Source organism: Myotis myotis, unplaced genomic scaffold (genome assembly GCF_014108235.1).
Source record: "Myotis myotis isolate mMyoMyo1 unplaced genomic scaffold, mMyoMyo1.p scaffold_m19_p_9, whole genome shotgun sequence".
NCBI lineage: Eukaryota > Metazoa > Chordata > Mammalia > Chiroptera > Vespertilionidae > Myotis > Myotis myotis.
This window is the reverse complement of record NW_023416401.1, coordinates 15,688,050-15,709,840: the sequence shown is the minus strand read 5'-3', so window position 1 is coordinate 15,709,840 and position 21,791 is coordinate 15,688,050.

Here is a 21,791-nt window from a genome sequence, read left to right as displayed (position 1 = left end):
CTGTAGCAAAGTACTATGCCTATAATGGCTTAAAACCATATACCTTTATTATCTTAGAGTTCTGAATGTTAGAGAATTGACCTGGGTCTCACTGGGCTAAAATCAAGATGTCCACGGGGCTGCTTCCTTCTGGGAGCTCTAGAGAATAACTGTTTTCCTTGCCTTTTCCAGGTTCTAGAGCCGCCCACATGTCTGAGCTTGTGGTCCTTTTTACTATCTTTACAGACAGTAATGGCTGGTGAAGTCCTTCTCACACTTCATCTCTCTGACCTTCTCTTTTATGTTCCTCTTCAATTTTTAAGGACCCTTGCAACTTTTAAAGGGTCCATGTGCTTAATCTGAGAGAATCTCCCTTTATTTAACTTTGTTTAAAGTTAGAAATCTTAATTCATATGCAACTTTTTTAAAAAAATATGATTTTATTGATTTTTTTTAGAGATAGAGAAAGGGAAGGAGAGAGAGAAACATTGATTGGCTACATCCTGCATGCCCCCTACTAGGGATTAAGCATGCAACCTGGGTGGACCAGTGACTTGTAAGTACATGGGATGATGCTCAACAAGCCACACTACCCAGAGCCACGCATTGTAACATATACACAGAAGATTAGGGTGTGAACAATTTTGAGAGGCCATTATTCTGTCTAACACAAGTTAAGATAAATTAGGTTTGCTTTTAGCTGACAATAACCAGAATCCTATCAAAAAGTTTTCATTTGTTTCATAATGTACAAAGTCCAAAAAATAGCAGTCCAGGACAATATCCTATATAATAAAAGGCTAATATGCAAATAGGCCAAATGGTAGAACAACTGGTCTCTATGATGTGCGCTGACCACCAGGGGGTGTGTGCAAAACATGGTGGGCATTGGCCACGGCAGAATGGTGGGCCAGGTGAACAGGGGCACCAGACCAAAGCAGAGCACAGGTCAGTGTCATTGGGTGAGCCTTGGTGGTTACTGAAAATTCTTTGCTCCCACACACCGTGGTCCCACCTGGCACTTGCACCTGCTGCCAGTGCCAACCCTGCTTGCACCCACTGTCAGTGCTGGCCCCATTTGCACCCGCAGCCAGCGCTGGAGCTGCTGCTCACACCCACTGCCAGTGCCCCGCGTCGGTCCCGATCACTCAGTGCCATCAGCGGGTGTGAGCGGTGGATTCCAGCCCCGATCACCCCTGAGGGCTTCTCCACCTCCTCCTGCTCCTGAGGGGCAATTGGAGCAGCAGCCCCCACTCATACCCACTGCTGGTGCTGGCCTCAATCACTCCACACCTTCAATGAGTGTGAGTGGGGCCGATGCTCTCAGTGCATGGGAGCGGCAGCAGTGGGAGCAGGGCTGCTGGCAGATAGGGGACCAGAGACTATGGTGGGAGGGGTCAGGTTGGGGAATGGAGGATGGGTCGAGACCCCTATGTCTACCGCAGCCCACGGTTCCTTTCAAGGTGCACAAATTCATGCACTGGGCCCCTAGTGGAAATATAAGAATCTTTCTACTTTTCTGCCACATAATCTTTGATGACAAAAGACTGCTAGTCATATGCATCACATCTGCATTCTAGGCAGGAAGTGGAAGGGGTAAAGGGCAGTGCCTATGTCAAGAATGCAAAAAGCTTTTCTCAGAACCCTCAATTTACATGTCATTATCACAAACTGTGTTTTTATCTGCAATGGAATTTGAAAAGCATTTTTAAAAATTCTGAACATATTGCTGCCCTTTTTAAAAGCAATTAAGATGGAGGAGGGTAATGAATATTGCACAGGTAAGTAGCAGTGTCAGCTGGATTACTATCATCATATTTAATATGATATTTTAGAAGCTCTTCAATTAAAGTCAGGAGAGGTCAGGAATGTCCAGGATCACAGCTTCTACTCCTTCTATTGGAGATTCCAGTCAATGCAATAACAAGAAAAATACTAGGTAAAGGGAAAAAGGAAAGAGAAAGTCATAAAAGATGACCACATTGGAAGTCATAGATTCAGTTTTGTACAAGATTTTGAGGCATCTATAAAATATACAATTGGAAATGTCACTTAGATAATTGAATGTTATATGGGCATAAAGTTAAAAAAAAAAAGCAACATAAAACCGTGGCTAATGATTCAAATTTGCATCATCAGTGAACATCTGAAAGCTCTATGAATAGAATTGCCTGGGAGAACAATAGAGAGTAAAGTTTTAAAAAGGGGAGCATACTTAAGACTAAACAAAGAGTTAGGATATTTAAAGGCAAAATTGAGAAGAATTTTTCAAATAAGTAAATACAGAAAATATGATGTCGATGCCAACAACAGAAATAACTTTTCCAAGGGAATACGCTAGAAATGTTTGATTTTATTGAGAAGTCAAGAACAAAATAAAACATAAAGTATTAAACTGATGTTAGGACGTGATAGACATTAGTGGCCAGTGAATTTGATGGAGTAGTGAGGGTTTTGATGGAAGTCTAATCAAAATGAGCTCAACAGTACCTTGGAAATAAAAAATAATAAAACATAAAAACCTCTTGAAAATTTTAATTTTATGTTAAGGAGAGATATGGGATAGTATTAGAAAGTAAGAGTGGAGTTGAAAGTAAAATCTTATTTATGAGAGATTGGTGCTTGTTTAATTGCTAATTGGAATAATTCTATAAAAGGATCTGGCAGAGGTTCCAAAGGAGGGAACACCTGACCAAGAATATACTGTCCCTAAATATGTAGGAAAGAGTTAACATAAAGATAAAAGAATGGGTATAAATGGGCATGGAGATGGAAAGACAAAGGCCCTCCCATCTGATGGCTTCCATTTTCTCCATTAAGTTAAGAATAAAATTATTTGCTGAGAATAGACATGAACAGATGAGAGGAGCCATAAGTTTAACAAAAATGGAAGAGGTTTGAAATAGGCAATTTAAAAATTGAACAGAAAATTAATTTGATAACAGAATTATGAGGTAGTACTATTATAGGGGCTCAGTTGAGGTTGATGATCATAAATTCATAGTGGAATCACAATGTTCTGTTATATGATATTTTTTTCAAATATAACATGACATTTCCCCATATTAGTTTCATCTAAAACTAGAGTTTGTCCTGATAAGAATAACAAAGGACAGAGGAGCAACAGACTTTATTATCCGTGTAAGGCTTAATTCTAATAATGGGTTAAATAACCTAAGCTAAATAGGAAGGGGAATGAAAGCAGATTAAAAACTCATGGATTGCAAAAATGCATACATACATACATACATGCATACATACAAATAGGAGTCAAAGTAAAGGTCTGAATATTCATGGATTCATGGGAGGGCTACTTGTACAAGCAACTAACTAGAAAGAAGGAAAGTTGAGGCTAGAGATCAATAACTTTGAATAGTGATTTTCAAAGTGAAATTGTTTCACAATTAAGGTAAGAAATTGGGAAGAATATTTAGAAAAGAATTTGATGCCATGAAAAAAATATGCTGATCATAGAGCAGACTTTCCAGAGAGAAAAGAACAGGTTTGGGTTAAAGCCAAGGCAAGGCAATACAGAATATTTGGCAGGACTGTGCAGTTTCCAATGTGGGACAAGAACAAGATGGATTTATGCCTTGGGAATTGGCCAATGGCAGAACTGAGCATTGGGTGAGGGTCCTGATGGCTTCAATCCTGAACTAGAATATTGTAGGGGTATTTTTTCTGTATTCACAAAGAACATCCCATAATTTACCAAAAAATGTGCCTTCTGGGATGAGTCAAGCCATCCGAAGGAAAAGTGGCATCTTCTATTATTCACCAATTTCCTGAGGAGTCTGCATAGAAAACTGGTGAGCATAAATGATACTAAGGGATAGCGTGATAGCATGATGTGTGGTTCTGGCTCTTTGAGACACCAGTGTTTGGGTGCAGTTGACTTCCATGACTATCCCCACATCCCCTCACACTCACATATGGGTTGGTTATCCTGGCTATAGGCTTTTCAGACCTTCTCCTTGCTGACTCCCAAAGGCTTGAAAGCAAACTCTGATGCTCTGGGCTCTTCAGTCCTGGGCTTAATTCCACCAAATGTTGACAACCTGTCTAGATTCTTATTTCCTGTGGTTCCTGTTTGGTGACTGATAGACTAATCAGTCAAAACAATTTATGCAGAAGCATAAATGACTGAAGGTAGCACTGTGCATTGTAATGTCCTTGCAACCAATTCTTAACTCAGGTTTTCAGAGCTTTACTCTAAAAGACTGATTAATGATATGAGCTTGAAGCACTGTGAGAGTCCCATGAAGTAAAGATTTTTAAACTTCCCAAATTAATTATTTCATTTACCATGCATATGAGAGCCTATTATATCCCAGACATTACTCAAGGTACTAGACATAAGAAATCACTAGGCCAGTGCTCCACACCTCAAACAATTTATAGTCCGGAAAGAATACAGACATATAAACAAACAAAAAATTAGGGTAATAGATGCTACCATAGAAATCTGTAAGTACACAAAAGAGATATAAAGTAGCTAATCCTCATTCTCTTATTTTCCTCTGGGAACATGTTCTATTGCTGACCCCTTTTCTTATGTTTCTTCTCCACTAGTCCTTTTACTCATCCTATAACTCCAGTCTCTTTTTACAAAAAAAAAAAAAAGAAAGAAAGAAAGAAAGAAAGAAAGGAAGAAAGGAAGAAAATATCATTATACTATTAACTCTGGATAGCTTTCCATGTCTCTATTTCTCTTCTAGCTTTCTTAATCAAAATGTTCTTAACTTTGGTTGCACATTGAAGTCACTTGGGGATCTTTAAGAAATACTGGTGTCTGGTGCCCACCCTCTAGGGATTCTGATTTTATTGTTATGGGAAGTGGGCATCAGGATTTTTAGTCTCCCCTCCTCAGGTGTACTACCCAGTCGAGGATGAGAGCCGCTGTCTTAAAGGATGGTGAAGACTGAACGATCCAACACATGTACAGCATAGTCCACATTAGTCACTCTATCAATGACTACTATTATCATTGCATTGATCAATAAACAGTAGTGAGTTTTCTGTGCATGGCTGTCACAACCTAGTTAGAAAACTGATAGAAAGGCTAGCCTGACTGAGGTTGAACTGCTTCAGTAATTCGTGTCCGCTTCAAACGTGTTTCTTCATCAAAGTGGTGACTCTTGGCAAGACTAAAAGGCAAGACTCTTGGCACTCAGTTTCTTCATCTATAAAATGGGGGAAATTACTCTGCCTGAAATCATCGGGTTGGTGAGAGGATTAATTAGTTCATCTCTGTAAAATGCTCTGCAGACAGAACAAACATCTACAGGAGATAAGGATTATGGTCTCCCGGAAGCATCTATAATGTGTGGAGACATTGATAGCCAGTCTGGTCAGTGAAGCAGGCAGTGTGGAGCCTCACCCTTGCTTCTCAGCCTTAGAGCACAGATTGCAGCTAAACTCATCAGCCTCCATTAAGCCCCTGGCAAAAAAAAGGTATGAACTAGTTACTGTCAAAAATGGCTGTGACCTTTGCTCTCGATACTCTGGGATGGACATTCAATCCTACATTCTCCTAAAATGCCAGTGTTTACTCCTTCTCTTGGGAACATGAGTGGGGGACATGGTGGACAAGGAGAAATGGAAGCTCCCTCCCCCAAACATGCTAATCGGATGATGTTTCTTAACAACTCAATTGGACCTTTGCCCATTTTCCTGGAGGACTTCCTAGTGGCTGTTTCCGCACCCCATTTCAGTAATATTTAAAGTCTCCTCACCTTCCCATTGTGCTTAAAGGTCTTTATAAGGACACCGAAATGAAAAGGATGGTTCCTGGCATCTGCGAAGAGTGAAGCGACAGAATATTTCAAATGAGAAAATGGAGCAGGGGTCTGCTGCCTTTCTTTTGGCAAAGAACCTGCTATAGAAACTAATGTAGATGAGGGGGCACTGAGCCATATATAAGTGAGTAATTATCTACTGTTACAGGCCTTATTATCTCTCCAAATGTTTGCTAAAATTCTGTTGGGCAACCATCTGGACCCAGAGATTTACCCGTCCATACAGAGTGGGTTGTTGTTTTAAGTTGAGACGGGGAAAATTTCTTTCTCTAATTCTTTTCTGTCATTTTCTGTTAAATAATTTATCTGAATGTCTCTTAGATAGCTCTCTGTGAGTCCTCGGAGTAAATGGAGTCTGTGTGATACACTCATATAAAATATTCTTTGAAAGTTTTGTGGGATTTTTTTCTTTTCCCTCACCAGAGTATCGAAGGACAGTTTGCCATCTGTTGTAAGAATTTCATTAATGCACCTATTTTCTCTTCCTTTTTGCAAGAGTGGTCAGTCCAGATAATTTGTAGCCTCTCCTGTCGTGGGCAAAGCTCGCTGCCCAGCAGCCTCACCCCACCACAGGTAAGTCTCTGCTCTCTCATTACAGCTTTCTCTCAGGTGGCTTTGTTAGCTCAGAACAACAAAGCCTGTGTCCCAAAGCCTGGCTGGGTATCAATAATTTAGCAACATGTCATAGACAACAGTGAACCACGCTGCTAGGGTTGAAATATTCCTAGGGCTCCCCATCTATTATGCTCCTCTTTCTCAGTGTGCAGTGAATGGAGTACAGGTGGGCCCAGCGTTTTCTCCCAACTCAGAAACTTACAAGACAATATGATGGCACCAGGGAGGGGTTATTTGCATTACAAAAGGAGTCTGTGCTTTACCAGAGGGTTCCCTTTAGCTTTTCTTTAAATGAAGAGCTCTTCTTCAGCATTTAAAAGTTTATAAGCTTAATTAGTTTGAATCTTTCAGGAAAACACTCCCAAAGAAACACCTTATTCAGACAGGATGGTTCTCCTTCCTACTTGATTGGTTAAAAGTCTGGGCAGAAAACATTTGAAGTGTAACATCCCCAAACCAGCATTTGTGCTTCCAGTTTTCTCCTGATCCAGATTTCATGTCAATTTGGTGCATACAAGTGCTGCTCGAAGTCTGTGGTGCTGATCTGAACAAACTCAACCCATGTCCTCACTGTCCTCTCTTAGCCACAGACACAGCTCCCCCACAATGCCCAGAAATAGTGTCCCGGGCACCAAAAGCACAGAAAGCAGTGCCAACTGTTCTGTGTTTTTGTTTGTTTGTGTGTGTGTGTGTGTGTTGTGTGGGGTTTTTTTATTGCTTTTTTTTTTAGAGAAAGTGTTAGAGACAGAGAGAAACATCAATGTGAGAGAGACACATCAATTGGTTACCTCCCACACATGCTCTGACCAGACCAGGGTCAGGGATCGAGCTTGCAACCAAGGTCTGAGTTCTTGACTGGAACTGAACTTGAAACCCTTTAGTCTGAAGGCTGAGGCTCTAACCTTGAGCCAAACCAGCTAGGGTGGAATATTCTGTTGTAATGATTACCTTTGGGAGATGATGGGAGGTTTTGCAGTACATACCCCATAGCACACAACCACATAGTTACCCAGGACAGATATATATCTTCCCTAAAGTCCCTCTCCAAACATCACAGGTCCTCTCCTGTCTGTCCTCCACAATACAGTGCCAAGGCTCTGGGCTCTGGTCTCCACCCTCTTGGAGTCTGTCTCTATTGCCTCCACCTAAATCATACAGGTAAGTCTGTCCTGTTATATCCAGCTTTTACCTCCTCACAATCATGCATCCCTGTGCTCAGCTAAGAAAGGTCTCTCCAGCCACTAGAGTCCCTCATTCTACATTTTTTTCCTTTTATATAATAAAAGGAGTTCAGCATCTCAATCAAACTGCCCCATCTTCACTAGGAAGTATGCTCCCTTTGAGACTAGCATGCTCTGAAATATCAGCTAGAACAGGCCCCACTTTGAAGCATGGCACTGGGTCATTCTACATAAATGTTCGGAGCATTTCAGAGAGGGGACAATTATCATATGCCCTGAAAATCGAGGAATCATTGCATAAGAATCATTTTTTTTAATTTCTTTATTGATTACGGTATTACATATGTGTCCTTATCTCACCATAACCTCCCGACCTCCCCAACTCATGCCCTCACCCCCCTGTTATCTGTGTCCATTAGTTAGGCTTATATGCATGCATACAAGTCCTTTGGTTGATCTTTCCCCCTTACCCCCACCCTCCCCTACCTTCCCTCAGGGGTTTGACAGTCTGATGCATTTCTTTAAAAAAAAAAAAATATATATATATATATATATAGTTTTTGATTTCAGAGAGGAAGGGAGAGGGAGAGAGGGATAGAAACATCAATGATGAGAGTGAATCATTGATCAGCTGCCTCCTCCACACCCCCTACTGGGAATCAAGCCCACAACCCAGGCATGTGCCCTGACTGGGAATGGAACCCTGACCTCCTGGTTCATAGGTTGATGCTCAACCACTGAACCACACTGGCTGGGCAGAAGAATCATTTCTTACATAGTTCTGAGTTGGTGCCACCTGTCTTAGATGAAGTCAGAGTGAATAGGAGCATCAGCCCTCCTTTTCAGTGTAGGCTTGAGTTGGCTCCCTGATCAGAGGGTTTACACCAATTAAGGGCTGTGAGTCTATATACAGGAGTTGTACTAAGAAGGGTTTGAGAACTAAGTGAGGAATGTGAGGGGTCAGGGGTCCATTCAGGAAGAAGAAAGAATCCAATTTCTCCTGGTCCCTGCTTTTATCCCTCGGATATATCTTGAACTCTCCTCTTGTCACTCTCGTTGTTGTTTGAATCGAGGGTGCTATGAGTAAGAGCAGGTTCCTTGCTTTTCAATTCCTGCCTTTCACTCTCTCTAAGCTTCTTGGATGCCATGACCAGCAGAAATCTTCCTAAAACACTGCTTCCATCCCATCCCATCATTCCTCCTGCCTAAAAAGCTACATTGCCCTTTATTCTTCTGTGTTTTGATTATAAGAGATATGAATGACCACATAATTTGTTGGCCAAACCAGGATATATTTGAGAGTAGAAAAAAACAGACACTTTTAATATTTATGTCAGGACCACAGGTGTAAGTAGAGATTGCTTTGGGTAAACAGGGACATATGATCACCTTAGATATAAATTCTCTACCTGGCTTTGATTCTGTATGCATGTAACCATTATCCCATGCTACTTAAAAGCAATCTAATCATATTGTAAAGGTCAGAACACTACTGCTACTACTAAAAATTATTACAGCGATGGCAATCAGAATGCTAGCAACCACTCACGGATTTCCTTCACAGCAAGCACTATGTCTCACTTACATTCTTTTTTTTTTTTTTTCATTCTCCACAAAATTTCTATGAGGTAGGTGCATTATTGTTGCCATCTTAGAAATCAGTCTACTAATAGAGAGAGATTTAAATATTTTGGCCGAGATCACTCAGCTAATAAGTGGCAGAGCTAAAATTACAGCCCTTTATTGTTTGACTCCAGTTTTACATCTGCTTTGGCCAATACCAACTCCTTATATTTTTTAAATATTTTGTAAAGCACATAATGAATACTGAGAACTATGATCAATGAAATGTTCTCCTGGTATGAATGTTGTCTCGGCCACATTGCTTAATGGCATGTGTGAATAACATTATTAATATTACCAGGATCCTTCCCTACCCTGCATCTTTGCTTGTGCTGTTATCTCTAAATTTATTGCCCTCCTATGTTCTCCACATCAAATCCATAGTCGATCCATCTGGCAAAGCCCCGTTTAATTTCTCACCCTCTGTGAAACCATAGCTGGCTACTCAATTGACATTCATCCCTCCCACCTGAATCCTCCCAGCCTAATTACCCTCAGTACTACACAAATTGGCACTAGATTACAATTTTCCTCTTCAGTACTCTAATTGTCTTTTTTGTTGTTGTTGTTATTCTCTCTCCAACCTGTTTGCAAACCCATCAAAACCAGGAGACTTCCTAGAACCTACTTAACTTGAAATTCAGACAGATCAATATGTTTTGAGCATTTTTTAAGGTGAACAAACTCACAAGAGATCAAATAACTCATCCACAATTTCATATCCAAAATGATAGCCCTAAAAGGATTGTTAAATTTTTAATATTGTTCTTATGCTCAAAAAAATGAGATATCCCTAGTAGCATTATTATGAAATTTACAATGTTGTTTTTTAAATGAATGAAAACGTACTGAAACAATGATCTTAAAATGAAATACTATTGTATGTGTTTTTTAAATAAATATTTCAGACTGGTTTGAGCTTCTCCTTAAATACCTCCAGCATTTCCAACATGCCTGCAATGGGAAATGGCTACCTGCTGCCTGGATCAGAGCATCCAGGGAAAACAGCAAGAATGCTTTGGAGTCTCAAGTTCATTAGAAACTTATCTGGTGGGACCAAGAAGGGAGCTGGCCTCATAACCTGTTCTGCCCATGTTGCCCCAATCACAATACACTGAAATTCCTGGCAAAACTGAACAATGCCCATACCATCAGCTTTGTTCTAGCTTCATTCCTGTTGCTAATACATTGCTGTGACTGTTCCTGGCAGAGTGGGGTCATCTCCAGCCTGTGCCTGATGACTCAATGTGAGGAAATAACTGAACAAGCACCACTCAGACGGTCAGCAAACTGCTGCTGCTCAGTCCCCAGGCCCAGGGCAGTGTGCGAGCCTCAATTACGTGGCAGTGATGGCTTCGGATCTGAAAGAATAAGCACCGGATACACAACTCCGCAAAGATCCTCAGAGAGCCAGATGGACAGGAAGCATTCCACAGGTTTAGGGCATTATGGCTGCTAATTTGTAAAAGAGTATATTGATAGGAAGTCTTGTGACCCATTCACGAACTCTTTTCTGAGTTACTCTTCAGGACAGCCCATTGGAAAGCTACAGTTAGCCAAGGTGTTCATGTTCGCCATACATATCGATCCCTTAGCATATATTGGAGTCTTAGACTTGATTAATTCTATTACGCTGTTCTCGAGTTAATTTGTTTGTCTTATATCCTGTCAAAACAACAAGTTTCTGCAGGGAATGGAAGAGAAGCATGTTTAATTCCAGGACAAAGTAAATATGAAGCAAGAGTCCTAAATGAGATAATGTATCAATTCTGCCTATGAGTGACTAGCACACAGCACGTGTTGAGAAAATCATTTACCTCTCCTTTCCTTTTCCTTAAATAGCATTTTTCTGTAAATGAACAAAAACCTAGTCTTTTGACAGATAAATTCAAATGTATGAATTTAGTGCAATTAAGAATGGTGTTTGCCTTTCAGTCCTGTTTATAACCAGGAACTGACCAGACTGTCTCTGGCGCTTAGCCATCACCCTTTTTAAAGTAGATGCCTCTTTATTTAAGGAGAAATGATCCTGGGGAGTTAATTCCTTGCGTAGGCTAGTCTAATTGTGCAAACTCAAGAAGTTTTGGGAATATAGACAAAAGTAATCCACTGCTCACTCTTGGACCACCCTCACCTCTGAGATCGATGGAGCCCGTCTCAATGCAATTTGCTGTAGTAAGTCTGCTCAGGAGACACCTGGCAGGACAGGATCATTGGGTACTTATCCCATTGGCCAAACCAGCTCATCAGGCTCATTAGGGTTTTTCAAACAACTACAATTAATATTTTTAAGTAAATAGAAACATTATATTTAAAAATACCTTATTTGAATACGGCATTTGACTTATTGTGTTGGCTATATTTTTCTTTTGTTCATGAATATCCTTTTATCTCGGGCACATGTTCTTGTTTAGAAAGCAATGTGCTTAGGACTGGTCTTGGTAAAAACAGTGATTGCGAGCCTCTGGCACGTTGAGGTTCCAACCCTGGGTGACTTTATCTGTCCTCACTTTATAATTCATAAACACAAGCCTGACATTAGGGAGTTCCACAGCCATGCCAGAAGGTAAAGGAGGGGAGAGTCTATGGTTGGAATCTCAGGTTTTAAAATGGGATAAATAAAAGAGGGAACAATAGTTGTTTTTATATGAAAATTCTCCCTTGAGTAAGAAATACTCAAAACTATACTAAATATGTCAGCAACATAGTTTAAAGAAATAAGATATTGGGTATAGCAAGTGATATCTTTCTTGCTAATTCCTGAAGCATTTTCAGTTATTATGGCTTTGTACACATTTTTCTTTTAAATTCTGGAAGGGCTTTGCTGTATGTTCTTAAATACCACATAATTATTTTAATTTATAATTTTTCAATGGCCATAGGACTTCAAAGATAAGGTAGAATTACTAGAAACCAGCATGGATTCACTTACAACAATTATTGCAAACCAAATGCTTTCTAATTCTTAGAAAATGGTATGAGACCAGCAAATCACAGGAGAATACAAAGCAATTCTTTAGGATATATTTCATGTGGCATGTATTTTTCCTGAGGTGAGAAGCTTTTGTTCATTTTAATAAGAGACCAAGAATAGAATGATCATTATTTGTTTGCCAATGGTATTACTCGGATATCAAGGTCACATTCAATTATGTCCATTTATATTTCATCTTCAAACGAATAGCTACTCTTAATCAAGTTCCTGTGTTTATTCACATCTGCCTTTCCAAATAATACCATTCTTAAACTACACATGATTATACTGACTATATGAATTCCCCATCTCAGCAAAGATTTCCACTCTCAAATCACACCCTAGACTTTGTCCTACCAATAATTTCATCCCTCCAAAATTTCAGCTATAAGCCCACTTCATAAATCCCCAATACATTTATGCCACTATCTCTAAGCTAACAACTCATCAACACTCTTCCCCAATCCATAGCCCATCCCCTTTTCATTGTCCAACAATCATTCTGTGTCTTCTCTTCCCTCCTTCCCCAGCTTAGACTTCCGGGTCACTCACTCACTGCTTTGCACACACTGATTTTATTTGCCTTCCTCTCTCCCGTTGGGAACCATATTTCCTTACCTATCCCACACGTGCACTCAAGGTATGGAACGCGGAATGGGGGAAAACATGACAATGCAAATTGATTTCACTTAAAGTTTGTATCCATCCATCTCCCGCGGGTTCTCAGGATGTCCTTTCAGTCTTTCCATAGTTCCCTGGTTCCTTCCCTCTTAGGCATTTCCTCTAAAACATTGTCCTCACTTATCCTTTTTCCTCAACCTTTTAACCTTCCCTCCTCTTCCTCACCCTGCTGATGATTTCACTTTTCATTTTAGTGTGGAAACAGAAATTATAAGAGGGTATCTCCAATCACCAAAGTCGCCGATATACCTGTAATTGTCATTTTACAATGTTTTCCTTCTGTTATAGTGAATGAGTTTTCTTGTTTATCTTGAAGGCCAAATCTTTCCCTTGCACCCTGGATCCTGTCCTCCCTAAAATACTCAAAGGGCTTTGTTCCTGCAATTTTACTCCTTTCTCTTTCCTGCTTTTATCATTTCATTCTCCTATCCAAATCTGGTCATGCCCCATCTTCACTAATGGACCCACAGTTCAGTCAGTGTTGCTTCTTTATTTCACATCACCATCCCCCAAAATATCACATAATTACTTGTTTATTTTCTTCTTTGTAGCCTACAAATCCCATTAGGTCAGAAGCTATTCCTAGCTTACTCACCACTACCACTACATAGAAGTGGTATCAAATATTAGTTTTCACAGTGAATAACTGAATGATATCTTTTCATCTCTGAATAGTTTTGTTTTTGGAAGGTTCAGTTTAACATCATCCTATTATATAATTGTTTGAGAGGTATTCATTTTCATGCTACAAAAATTTATTTAGCATATATATGCATAATCTGGCATTTGATCATACAATGGTGTGTGTTGTTATTTATATGTTCACATATAAATGAATATATATAACATGGCTTTTTATCATCCCATCTAAAGAGCAAAGTCTTTTGAGTGCAAAGACCATATCTACTCCCCTATGTCCCTTAGTTTCTTATATCAGGTTCAGAACTTTAAAACTAAAGGAAGACAGTACTTCTAAAGCATTAAAGGCTTCTTGCAATTTATTTCTGATCCCAGAGTTAGAAACACTCTAATATTATCTGAAATAGCTTTCTGTTTACTCTGTTCTGGGGCAAAGCTTATGCACCTGGAGGCCATAAAAAGCACTAAAGATGGCAATGCTACAAAAATTATTCTGGTAAGAAAAGAAGATTAAGTGAAGTGCAGCATTAAATAACAGTATTTGCATGATTCATTAGTACTTCCAAGATAGTGAATTCTAATATTAAAAATATTATGGATTTAACATTGGAGATTATAGAAAATAACAACTGGAACTTGTTCTGAGGGGGAAAAAAGTCTGTTTTGGATAACTAATATTGATCTACTCCTTGATCTACTGACGGCATCATTCCAACCAATCTCCAAGTGAGTGGGCTGTGGAGGAAAGGAGGTCTGATAACCTAGGGTGAAAGATCAAGAAAGGGAGGAATGGTTTGGGGGGAAGGAGGCTCACTCATGCAGGGGGAGGGGTCACCACTGTCTATGTCAGTGTGGATGTGTCAAGCAGCTAACTCCTCTGGATATTATCAAGGAAGACCTAACTGAGTAAAGTCGGATGCCAGTAAAGATTAAGTACACCAGCAGAAGAAAGCAAAGCATGTGCAAATTCTACTTTCTCTAACACACAAATGTTTGCATCTGTTGTCACCTTATATTGCCAAGAAGCAGTCATAAAAACCTTCTCTCTATACTCCTCATTTAATTTATTATGGTTTGTTTAATGTCATGCCCCAGAGAAGTAACCTATAAAGCTGTGAAAAAATAATATCAAAGCTTCCCAGTTAGCAAAGGAGACAACAGAAGTATGCCTGTTCCCCCTGTAGCTTTGGTAATTCTTGGAAGGTGGTGCACTAAAATATAGTGTCAATGGATTCTACCAGCTTGATCCAGTCCTCAAAACTCCTTACATTTTTTATTTAGGGAAAAAGTATATTTTGTGTGTCCTCTCATAATATTTCCAAATCCATATAACTTTCTCCTATACCTTTTAAATTTCAATCTGTTTTTCCTTACCTGCATTTCTTTTGTGAAAAAAAAAAATTGCTGAACAAATTCATTGATTCACTATCAATTTTGACTCTACTTCACATGGTCACAAGAGTGACCTTTCTAAAATGACCCAGCCCCTCTCTGCTTAAAGGCTTTTATGAGTCCCTGTGACCCAGAGAGGAAAATTTCCCAGCTTCTAGCCTGGCACTCTAGGCCATCTCATAGCTTGGTTCCAATCTATCTGCTCAGCTCCATCTCCAACCACTCTTCCATGAATATTGTATTCTCTAGTTAGATTAGCCCAGTTGTAGATTCTTGGCTTCAGCATACTCTGTGTGTCCCGTGACTTCCTGAATACCATTGCCTTGGCAACAACTTCTGTATGAAACTTTCTCCGGAAGCTTCAAGCAGAGTTAGATTTTCAAAATAGAATACTAGACATAGCACTTACCACATTGATGAGTGATTCTGTTTTTGAATTACCTGTGTCAACTGATCGCTGTTGGTGCCAATTAATGCCAACAGTAATACCCTATTTGGGATGTGGTGAGGAGACTACTCAGAGCAAACTTTACTCTGGCAATAAGTGAATCTAAAGCAAAATCCTATGTTGCCAGTTCTCTCTGAAATGTATGTAATGAGAATTACTGATTCTTGTCTGTGGAAATTCCTTTGCCTACTGATCAATTTCTCTTTCTTTAGGGCACAAGGCACACAGCTAATTTTCAAAGCAAATCTGTGTGGTGACTATCCTTGGATGGAATAAAATAGGCTCCATTTTATAAACTACTATGTTCCTTAATGGAAACTTCAGAGAGATTGCCATAACTTCTTTTCTGGATTAGAGATTATATAAAAGGCAATTTCCAATGCTAAGAGTCTGTTTCTTTAAAAGGCATATTCTGCACTATTTTATTGGAATTATAAGAATACTAGAGGCCGGATGCATGAAATTCATGCAAGTGTAGGCCTTCCTTCCCCTGGCTGCCAGCACAGGCTTCCCTCTGGCACCCAGAACTCGGGCTTCCCTCCGGCTGCCAGCAGGCACCCAGGTCCCAGGCTTTGCTCCAGCCGCTGGCAGGCACTCGGGACCTGAGCTTCCCTTCCCGGAAGGACATCTAGAAGGAAATCTGGTCTAATTAACATATTACACTTTTATTATTATAAATTTTTTTGTGTGATGAAAGCCAAAGTTCACATTAGAGATATAAACATGTGATTTGGATGTCTAAACTCAAATGGAACCATCTTGAAACAGAAATAGGTCAGATGTAATGATGCTTAAAATGGATTTTAAAAAGTGCAGAGCCTATGAAAATATATAAGATTAGCATCTATTATTAGCATATCATGTCAATATTTTCCTATGTCACATAAATACTTTGGATCAATACACTTTTATCACGTGCTTTTTTGCAATATATATTATTTTTACTCTCTCTATACATCTTGTTAGTCTTCCTCATAAGCTTCTCTTTATTCAGTTATCCCTGGTTGAGATTCTCAGTTATCCACCCTAGCTCCACTGTGCTTCCTATAGGATAACACACTTGGACTTTATGTAATAAACAAATTGGAATTCTTTGTTTCAAGCAGGAAATGACTGTTGGTATGTGGAAGTGAAAGTATATCACAGTTGTCAGCTTCTACAAGTTAGAATCAAATTTAAAAATGAAAAAAAAAAGACACTAGTCAAGCAGATGAGCAAGTACCCACTTCATATTGGACAACATTGTATCCAAGGATGTGGGCCAGATGGACAGCCATGATTAGGCTTCCTATACTTTCTCTCTTGGTCTAGATCTCAAGACAACCCACCCCAAGGAGAATTTGTGTCTTCTGGTTTAATGCACTTACTGTCCCACACACTGGTGTGTTTACTCATTCATTTATCCAATAAATATTGACTGTGCACCTACTGTGAGTCAAGTTCTTAATTCCACAATTACTGTAGTAAACCAAGTAAAATAAGTCTACTCAAAGTTTCTCACTACTGAGAAATAAAAGCTAATAAGGCTATGTCTATCCTTCAGCCAGTCAGATCTGAAAATAAGAAAGAGAATGGACTCTTCTCTAAGTCTAATATATCATTGAGCCATTCTCCTTCCTCCATCAGAGGCATAAATGAGAGGATATGGAAGAAAAGGCTGATATGTGTCTCCCATGACAGCCTCTCCTGGGGAGTATAAGTTCCTACAACATGGAAAAAACTAATATGATCAGCTTATGAATTAGATTGTCCTATTGGCAGATGAGAATAAAGTAAAGAGAAACATGTTAGTCTCAACATGTTAGGCTGTTGTAAACGATCCTCTTAAAAATCTTTGGGCAAGTTGTCTTAATTCTAGATGCACAATAACTATAACATAAAGTAACTTAATGTAGAACTTAGTGTCATTAATAAAGGTTAATGAAAGTAGCATTTGTCCCCAAATTTCTCTTGCATGATCACATCTCTGATGGGCTAGATGCTTTTTCTAAAATTGCTTGAGAATGTGAATATATTATTACAGTAACAGGCCACAGCTTTACATCGCAATCACTAGAAAATATGATAGAAATAATAAACAGAATTTACAGTGAAATTATTAGCAATGCTGCTTTTCTTTCCTATTTTATGCTTTTCCATTGAAAACTAGAGTAACTGCCAGGGACCTTGCAATTTTACTTAGTCACGATAAATGCCGCTGCTCTTTCTATGGCTTGTACATCTTAAATTACGACAGTGTTTTGTAATATCTTTCTAAATCAGTGACACAGCTTACTCTCCTATCTCCAAACACTTCAGGAAAAACATTTGTATAATAGAAAAGTACTATTCTTTTCATTTTGCATGAACTTCTTCATTGGAACATAGCAACACACTGTGCATCTGTGGAATGCTGTGTTTTGCTTTATCTCTTTTCAACTTGTTTTGCTATCTGTGTCCTCACAACAAACTTCTAAGAAAGGGCATGAGGCCCAGTTACCATTTTACAGATGAGGAAGCTGAGGCATACAAAAGTTCAATGTCTTTCCTAATTCCATATGGGTAATTAGAATAAAACAGGACAGAATTCCAGGTTTGTGGACTCTTAGCCGTGGGTACTCCCTTCTATAAGATGCTGGTCATTAGTCTGTGGCTGGGATGACGAAGGTATCATGTCAGTGGGGCCAGAGCAACAAATTGAATGACACAGCTGGGAAAACGTAAAAGCCTGCACTCAGCTGGGTCATAAGTAAAGGTTAACACAATGGTGTCATTACAGCTCTTTGCCCTCCTCCCCAAACCAAAACACAGTCCGGGAGAATAAAAAAGTCACCATTGGGGGTTGGCTCGGGTCTGAAGGAACAGCCAAGGTCAGGATGGAAATGTGGAACAGACAGGGAACCATTGAGCCCAATGCAAAGTTCACAACTGCTCAGTGAATCCCCCATGATACAATGCCTACCCTCACCTGCCAATTAAACGGAAGAGACCATCCTCAGTTAGAGTTTAAATCAAGGCAGCACACTGCTTCTTGGGTTAAAGACCTAAAGATGGAATGCAATTTATTTCTAAATCAATTATTTCCCAAGTAAAATACTTGAAATAAGACTACATTACCTGTCCAAACTATATTTAAAAAATTCCTGCCACAACTAAATATAATATTCCAATGTCCCATTGCACTTTGCACCCCCTGCCAAGTACTATGCCTTTAATTTCATAATATATGCAGTTTTAAATTCAACATTTATTTTTAACACCTTTATTTTAATGAAACATGAAATATAAAATGAAACTCCGGTCTGCCTTGTATGAGCACGAAGAAAAATCCTAATTACCTGTTTCAAAAGTGTGAAGCGCTTTCTAATTTTCCACCAGCCAGTTTCCTTAGACAGCACTCAGTATTATAACTATTTATGCCAATTGTGCTATTTCATGCATAAAATTACCGCATTATTGTTGGAATAGATGCCAGAGAGATATCTAAGCAGGGTGCAATCACTTCACTTTCTATCAAATTGGGCTCCTGAAAGGTATCATAAATTTTATTAGAAGGCAAGGGGCTAATGGCAGCCAATCAGTGTTAATGCTGATAAAATTGCTGTATTTTACATTATAAAAACCAGATGACATTTTTGTCAGAGGGCCACCTTTTGTTTTATTAAGAATGCCTCATGAAAAGTATATTGTAATCACATAAGATACTTAGGAAAGCTGCCTGCTGTCCCCCGGATTGGGGGTGACAACTCTCTCAGGGTGCCCTGGAAGCAGTTGGCGAGGCAGCCTTTGCTCTCTGCTGCCTGATTAATGGCAGTGTAAAATGAAGCAACGCAAAATGCATCACCCACACTATGGGCACCGTAATTCAACTGCATGCAGCTTTATTCTCTCAGGGTCCACTCTTTGGGAAACAAATATTAATGTTCCACTGTTCCCAGGTCCTTTATTGTGTTATAAAAAAATTGTTTTCGATTAACCTGCCAATTGAAGCTAGAGAGCTGGATGGTTTTTAAGACTCCCTCGCTTCCTCCTGAGGCACCACAGTAAAGTGTGGCAGATTCTGATGATACTGGAAAAGGAAAAAAGTTTGGTACAGAGTTCAGGCCCCTTGGAACAGGGCTGAGTTGTGCTTTACCAAAAGTAACAATAATGTCCATTAATTGAAGGCTAAAAATGTGTGACCTTGGGCAAATCATTTAGCCATTCCAAGGTCTGTGTGTTCTTATCTCTAAAATGATGGTATACTAATAAGGTGTGACAGTTTTTACTGAACCTTCCAGATCTTAGAGTCCAATATTCCCACTCTACTACAAATACACTCATGAGTGTGTGTGCACGCGCACACACACACATACACACACAAACACACACACACTCAAACATACACATACACACACCCCTGGAAAAGTTAACTTCCCTTCTTACCTTTGCATCTGTCAGCCACTTTTCATCTGGACTGGTTTCTGAGAGAACACATTGTCGGAATTGAGGAAGCTGGTCTTTTCTGCTTCTCTGTTCCAGGAAGGAAACCCTGGGATGACATTTTCTTCAGCATCTAGAAATAGTGCAGATAAATCAAATACTCATTCAAATTCTTTCTTGGATATTCAGAAACTTGGCCCATTCTAGATGCCTACTACATGAATTTTATCTCATTAATTTCTAACAACTAGATAAAAAATAAAGTGCGTTTTAACTCTTGAGTACAATAAGACTTGAGTTGTCCAGTCGTAGATCAAATTCTTCAAGGAGAGGGACCCATTCTCTACTTCTTCAGGGTACTCGTGGTGTTCACCACCAAGCAGTCACTCAGAGGATCCTCTGGGACTCACTAGTTAATGGTAAGTGGTTGCTAGAACGTGGGGAAACCATTGGTTGACTTACATTATGGAGCATACCATGCAAACTGTGTTTGCTAAAGGCAGTGCTAAAGGAGAGAATGAACATTAGATACTAAGCAGACAAGTGTTTGTAACATGCCTCCAATTTCTACTCCCATTTGACTATCACTATAAATCCAGTTTAAAAGTAATTTGCATTTTTTTTGCTCCCCTTTAGTCTAACTGTTATATTTCCCCCTAGAAACACTGAAGGCTGCTTTGTTCCATGTGGCCTATCCTATTTGCTAGAACTAATAATTATAATGCTGGTGCAAGTATTCCTAGAAGATTGGGTTGTGTGCATTAACAAAAGGCACACATCTGTGTGGCTAAACAATATAAATGTTTATATAAACCAAGTCACACTGATATACAGTAAGAGATTACCAATGTTCTGTGACTAGTGGACTAACCACAGTGCTGCCTTCATGTGGTTGTAGCAAGGTGTGTGTCTCCCAGGGTACAGTCAATAAAGCGGATGGGGGCTCAACAGTCTGTGCATCGGATGTAAGGAGGCAGCTATCACAAGGAAGGTACAGCTTTCTACATTCAGGCAGGCACTTCCCTCACAGAGGGAAGGCGTGTTTTTCTAAGTCACACAAAGAGGCCATAAGTCCACAAGGCACTCCAGTAAAGCAAGTGATTTTAAAAATCCACTAAGAGCCCCCTGCATGCTGAATCTCAAATGATCTCTTAATTCAGTTAGTTTCTATAAACAACAGCAGCTAACCTGACAAGTTTTATATTTCCTAAAGGAACATTCTCCAGACCTTAGACCCCACTGCCACCAACTCATTAAAGCCAGGTCTCAATCCACCAGTACGACAACGTTTACTTGGTCTGACCTGCGGTGAGGGTCAGAATCGAAACAGACCCACGCAGAAATGCTCTACAATGAGTCAGGAGAACAAGAGGGAGCCAGAAATGCGCCCTCCAACCTGCATGTGCAGGGGAGACACACAGCATTGTCATCACGTACACATAGCTGTCCCATTCTCAGAAGACGTCTGAAGGTCCTGGCTCCCTAGGTCTTTTTCCATTAGGGTTCCCTTGATTATCCCCACATTCACTGTCACCTTTACACCCAGCCACCGAACAGTGTAAGATCAATGTGTGAATGATTCCGAAATGCATTAACTACAGCTGAGAAATTGCACCATTCAACCAGAATACAAATATAATTCAAGATAATGAATCTTTAACTATGGGTACGATAGGAAAATGGCCTCTTCCAGAAGGCCCTACAGTCAGTCAGTTAATATTCCATGCCACACGGCTTTAGAGAAACTAGTTGCTCTTTGGAGTTCAAAAGACTTCATGCATGGAACAAAGCTGGACATTGTGACTGGTACTGTTTCTGTGCTGTCCATCCAAATAAATAAAGTAAAACATGCTAATACCCATTTGGCCATGCAACTGACATGTGCTCACGATCCTTATTTCATATATGAATCACATTTCATTTCTAAGCTCTGTCACCCACCATCCCTCATTTCTCTAAAATTGACTATCCCTCATCTCAATCCTTCTACCATCAACCCTTCCTCTCCATAATTTAACCTTTGCTTTTAAGTGCATGGAAAAGAACCTGAAATCAAACAG